Below are 6,043 nucleotides of genomic sequence, written 5' to 3'. Positions count from 1 at the left end.
TTACCTGAGCTCAGGGAGGATGAGGCTGCAGTGAGCCATGATCGTGCCACTGCCTTCCAGCCTGGGTAACAGAGTGAGACCCTGTCTCAAAAAAAAAAGCACTTTCTGTTTGTTAAGCAACTATTACAACTATTAATACTAATAATCAGGCCAGGCACAGTGACTCATGCTTGTAATCCCAGCACTTTGAGAGGCCAAGGCGAGAGGATCGCTCGAGCCCAGGAATTCTAGACCAGCCTGGGCAACAAAGTGAGAGTGCCCCACCCCGCCACCGAGTACTAGGTTCCGTACTTTGTATACTTTATCACTTTAAATCCTCACTGCCACCCAGAGAGGTAGGTAAGTACTAGATCATCCCATTTTACAGATGTGGAAACTGAGGTTCAAAAAGTGTTTTGTTTTGTTTTGTTTTTAGAGACAGGATCTTGCTCTGTCACCCAGAGTGGAGTTCGGTGGCACAATCATAGCTCACTACAGCCTCGAGCTCCTGGGCTTAAGCGATCCTCCTGCCTCAGCCTCCCAAAGTGCTGAGATTATAGGCATGAGCCACCATGCCTAGCCCAGAAAGAGATTTTTCATTTCCTCTGAAACAGGGGTTGGTAAACTATGGCCTGTGTGCTAACTCCACCTCCCAGCCTGTTCGTTAGATATTGTTTATGGCTGCTTTTATGCTAAAGTGTAGGGCTGAGCAGCTGCAATAGAGACCACAGGGTGTGGAAAGCCTAAAATGTGTACTCTTTGGCCTTTTCAGGAACAGCTTGCTGACATTTGTTCTAGAAAAAGGCAGAAACAGGACTTTGCTATCCTGGTTCCTTTACAGGAACAGCTTGCTGACATTTGTTCTAGAAAAAGGCAGAAGCAGGACTTTGCTATCCTGGTTTTTGACCAGTATTGCTGTGCTGGGTACACAACTGAGGCTGGAAGGGCACTTCTTTCCTGTCCCTCTGAGTGCTGGGAAGCCTCTCCTTCACTCTTCAAAGCCAGGGATGAGGCCGGGCGCAGTGGCTCATGCCTGTAATCCCAGCACTTTCAGAGGCCGAGGTGGGAGGATTCCTTGAGGCCAGGAGATGGAGACCAGCCTGAGTAACATAGCGAGACCTCATCTCTACAAAAAAAAATTACAAACATTAATCATCCGTGGTGGTGCATGCCTATAGTCCCAGCTACTCAGGAGGCTGAGGTGGGAGGAGGATTGCTTGAGCCCAGGAGGTCAAGACTGCAGTGAGCCACGATTGCGCCTCCGCACTCCAACTTAAGAGGCAGAGCCAGACTCTGCCTCAAAAGACAAACAACAACAAAACCAGGAGTGAAAGTGGGAAGGGATTTGGGGATTTGGCTCTCCGCATGTCTCAAGCCCGGTGATGAGCACTCGAGGAGGCTGCCAGAGCCCATCCCACGCTGCACATCTGCTGACATCACTCTTAACGTTTGAGGGTTGTGTGCACGATATGTTTTAGAGGAAAAGGGAAATCAATGTATTAAAGAGGGGCAGCCTGAGTGGGGAAGGTCCTGGATTCAAGGCCAGTGACTGCACCTTCTCTGCCAGCCCAGGTCAAGGCTGTATTTATTTATTTATTTATTTAGAGACAGAGTTTCACTCTTGTTGCCCAGGCTGGGATGCAACGGTGCGATCTCGGCTCACTGCAACCTCCGCCTCCTGGATTCAAGCGATTCTCCTGCCTCAGCATCCCAAGTAGCTGGGATTATGGGCTCCTGCTTCCACACCCAGCTAATTTTGTATTTTTAGTAGAGATGGGGTTTCACCATTTTGGTCAGGCTGGTCTCGAACTCCTGACCTCAGGTGATCCACCTGCCTCAGCCTCCCAAAGTGCTGGGATTACAGGCATGAACCACCGTACCCGGCTGGTCAGAGCTGTGTTTAGGGTCAATTGAACTGAGGCTAACATGGTACAGGAGGAGATAAAGGATCTGGGTTGGCATAGGGATCGCCTGCTGCCCAGGGACATTCAAGGACTCCAAACCAGTTCAATCACTCAGTAAATATTTATTCAGTACCTACTGTGTGCCAGGCATGGTTCTAGCACTAAGGACACAGTGTTGAACAAAATTCCAGCTCTCACGGGGACAGACAACAAACAAGAAAGAAAATATTCAATAGTGATAAAATCTATAAAGAAAATAAACCAGGCTGATATGATTGAGAGCAACTAATAGATAGGCAGGTAGGGAAGGCCTCTCTGAACAAACGCCATTTAAACTGAGACAAAATGCCGGGCGTGGTGGCTCATGCCTGTAATCCCAGCACTTTGGGAGGCTGAGGCGGACAGATCATTTGAGGTCAGGAGCTCGAGAGCAGCCTGGCCAACATGTGAAACCCCATCTCTACTAAAAATACAAAATTAGCTGGGCGTGGTGGTGCACGCCTGTAATCCCAGCTACTCAGGAGACTGAGGTAGGAGAATTGCTTGTACTCTGGAGGTAGAGTTTACAGTGAGCTGAGATCATACCACTGCACTCCAGCCTGGGTGACAGAGCGAAGCTCCATCTCAAAAAAATAAATAAATAAAATAAACTGAGACAAAATGACAAGGAAGATCAGGTGGAAAAGCATTCCAGGTAGAGGGAACAGAAAATGCAAAGGCCCTGAGCAAGAAGAACTTGCACATTCAAGGAACAGAAAAACCAGTTTGGCTGGAGCCGAATGCAAAGGGCAAGAGAGGTGAGAGGTGAGACAGAGAGAGTAGGCCCTATCACATGCCAGGGAATCAGGGTACTGAGGCAGGAGTCTATTCCAGTATGGTGAAAAGCCACTGGTGGCTGATAATGCTGATGATTGTAGCTAACATTTTTTGAGCCCTTAGGAAATGCCAAGTACTTATTAAACCCTTTCAATGCATTAACTCATTTAATCCTCACAAGCAATCCTAAGAGGGAGGTACTTGGATTATCCTCATCTTACAGATGAGGAAACTGAGATCCAGAGGGGTTAGGCCACTGGCCAGTGAATTGCATGGGACGAGACCGTGTAAGAGATAAAAATGATACAAAGATGAAGCCTGGATTCATCTGGGTACACAACTGAGGCTAGAAAAGCATTTCTTTCCCGTCCCTTTGATTTCTGGGAAGTCTCTCCTTCAGTCTTCAAAGCCAGGAAGAGTGAGGCCAGGCGCAGTGGCTTACGCCTGTAATACCAGTATTTTGGGAAGCCAAGATTGGAGCATCTTTTGAGGCCAAGAGATTGAGACCAGCATGGGCAACATAGCGAGAAGTATTTCACCGAAGAAAACGAGAGGAAGGCTGGGCACAGTGGCTCACGCCTGTAATCCCAGCACTTTGGTAGCTCAGGAGTTCAAGACCAGCCTGGCCAACATGGTGAAACCCCATCTCTACTAAAAATACAAAATTAGCCAGGTGTGGTGGTGTGCGCCTGTAATCCTAGCTACTCTGGAGGCTGAGGCAGGAGAATCGCTTAGAACCCGGGAGGTAGAGATTGCAGTGAGCCGAGACAGCACCACTGCACTCCAGCCTGGGTGACAGAGTGAGACTCTGTCTCAAAAAAAAAAAAAAAAGAAAAGAAAAAGAAAAAGAAAACGAGAGAAAAGGCCAGATGCAGTGTAACACCAGCACTTCGGGAGGCTGAGGTGGATAGATCGCTTGAGCTCAGGAGTTCAAGACCAGCCTGGGCAACATGGTGAAACCTCATCTCCATGAAAAATACAAAAATTAGCTGGGTATGATGGTATATACCTGTAGTCTCAGCTACTCAGGAGGCTGAGGTGAGAGGATCACCTGAGCCTGAGGAGGTTGAGGCTGCAGTGAGCCGTAACTGCGCCACTGCACAGTAGTCTGGGCAACAGAATGAGACCCTGTCTCAAAAAAGAGGGAAAAAAAGAAAGAAAATGAGAGAAAACAGCCAGGTATGGTGGTGCATACCTGTAGTCCCAGCTACTTGGGGGGCTGAGGTGGGAGGATCGCTTGAGCCCAGGAGTTGGAGATCAGCCTGAGCACATAGTGAGACCCTGTCTTAAATAAATAAAATAATATTTTGTTGTTGTTGTTAAAAAAAAAGGGCCAGGTCCACTGGCTCATGCCTGTAATCCCAGCACTTTGGGAGGCCAAGGCGGGCGGATCACCTGAGGTCAGAAGTTCGAGACCAACCTGGCCAACACGGTGAAACCCTGTCTCTAAAAATACAAAAATTAGCTGGGCATGGTGGCAGGCGCCTCTAGTCCCAGCTACTTGGGAGGCTGAGGCAAGAGAATCACTTGAACCTGGGAGGTGGAGGTTGCAGTGAGCTGAGATCGTGCCACTGCACTCCAGCCTGGGGGACAGAGCGAGACTCCACCCCACCAAAAAAAAAAAAAAAAAAAAAAAAAAAAAGGAAAAAGAAAAGAAAGGAAATGAGTGGAAAGAAAACTAACATCCACCAGGTTTTCTGCTTGAGCCAGGCTCTAGGGAGGTTACTAGAGTTCAAAGGAACACAGATACTTCCTCCTCTGGATACTCTTAACACTTTCTCTCTTCTCCCTCTATACCTTTTCTGCTTTGTTTGCTCGTGGTATGTGCCCCTAATTAAGATAGCTAGCATTTATTTGGCACTAATGATGTATCAAGTACCAGGCCCATTTATTCTTGCAATAACCTTAAATTATTGTTTCCATTTTAGGATGAGGAAATTGAAGCTCTGAGTGCTTAAGCAAGGGATCAATGTCATACATCTAAGAACTGACAACCTGGGATGTAAACTCTTGTCTGTCAGACACAAGAGTCTAAGTACATAACTACCGGGCTATAAAGCCCACCTTCCACTCTTCCATGAACGGTCTACAGATTTCCTAATAGCAGCCACAGAATTGCTTCAACTTCTACTTCCTGTTAAAGAGGGTTCATAATAGTGCCAATCTGACAGGTTGTTAAGGTTAAATAAATTACCTAGAATTCGGATGACCAGCTGTAAGGTTTACCAGGGACTGAGCGGGTTCCCAGGAATGGTTTCAAAATGGGGATGGCTGGGTGTGTGGCTCACACCTGTAATCCCAGCACTTTGGGAGCCCAAGGCAAGAGGATCACTTGGGTCCAGGAGTTCAAGATCAGCCTGGGCAACATGGTGAGACCTGTCTCTACAAAAAATACAAAACTTAGCTGGACGTGACGTGGTACCACCTGCCTGTAGTCCTAGCTACTCAGGAGGCTGAGGTGGGAAGATCACTTGAACCCAAGAGGTGGAGGCTTCAGTGAGCTGAGATTGCACCACTGCACTCCAGCCTGGACAACAGAGCAAGACCCTGTCTCTAAAAATATAAATAGGCGGCCGGGCGCGGTGGCTCACGCCTGTAATCCCAGCACTTTGGGAGGCCAAGGCAGGTGGATTGCCTGAGGTCAGGCGTTCGAGACCAGCCTGGCCAACATAGTGAAACTATATCTCTACTAAAAATACAAAAAATTAGCGGGGCGTGGTGGTGGCCTCCTGTAATCCCAGCTACTTGGGAGGCTGAGGCAGGAGAATTGCTTGAACCTGGTAGGCAGAGGTTGCAGTGAGCCGAGATCGCGCCATTGCAATCCAGCCTGGGCAACAAGAGAGAAACTCTGTCTCAAATAAACAAATAAAAATAAAAAAATAGGCTGGGCATGATGGCTCACACCTGTAATCCCAGCAGGCTAAGGCAAGCGGATCACTTGAGGGCAGGTGTTCGAGATCAGCCTGGCCAAAATGGCAAAACCCTGTCTCCACTAAAAATACAAAAATTAGCCAGGTGTGGTGGCACATGGCTGTAGTCCCAGCTACTTGTGAGGCTGAGGCAGGAGAATCACTTGAACCCAGGAGGCAGAGGTTGCAGTGAGCCAAGATCGCACCACCGCACTGCAGCCTGGTGACAGAACAAGACTCTGTTTCAAAAAAAATTAATTAATTAATTAAATAAAAAAGGAAATGGAACTATTTTTGTGAATCTGTGGATTACATCAGAAAAAAAAAAAGACACAATGGGGAAAGTCCTAGGCAAATCAGGATGAGTTAGTCATCCTTCCTAGATGAGTGTTTGGTGCTAAATACATGCTCAGCAGACAAGATTATTGCTTCCCC

The sequence above is a fragment of the Pongo pygmaeus genome, chromosome 21 (assembly GCF_028885625.2).
Source record: "Pongo pygmaeus isolate AG05252 chromosome 21, NHGRI_mPonPyg2-v2.0_pri, whole genome shotgun sequence".
Classification (NCBI taxonomy): domain Eukaryota; kingdom Metazoa; phylum Chordata; class Mammalia; order Primates; family Hominidae; genus Pongo; species Pongo pygmaeus.
The sequence above is the reverse complement of the archived record's forward strand: the minus strand, read 5'-3'. Positions refer to the sequence as shown.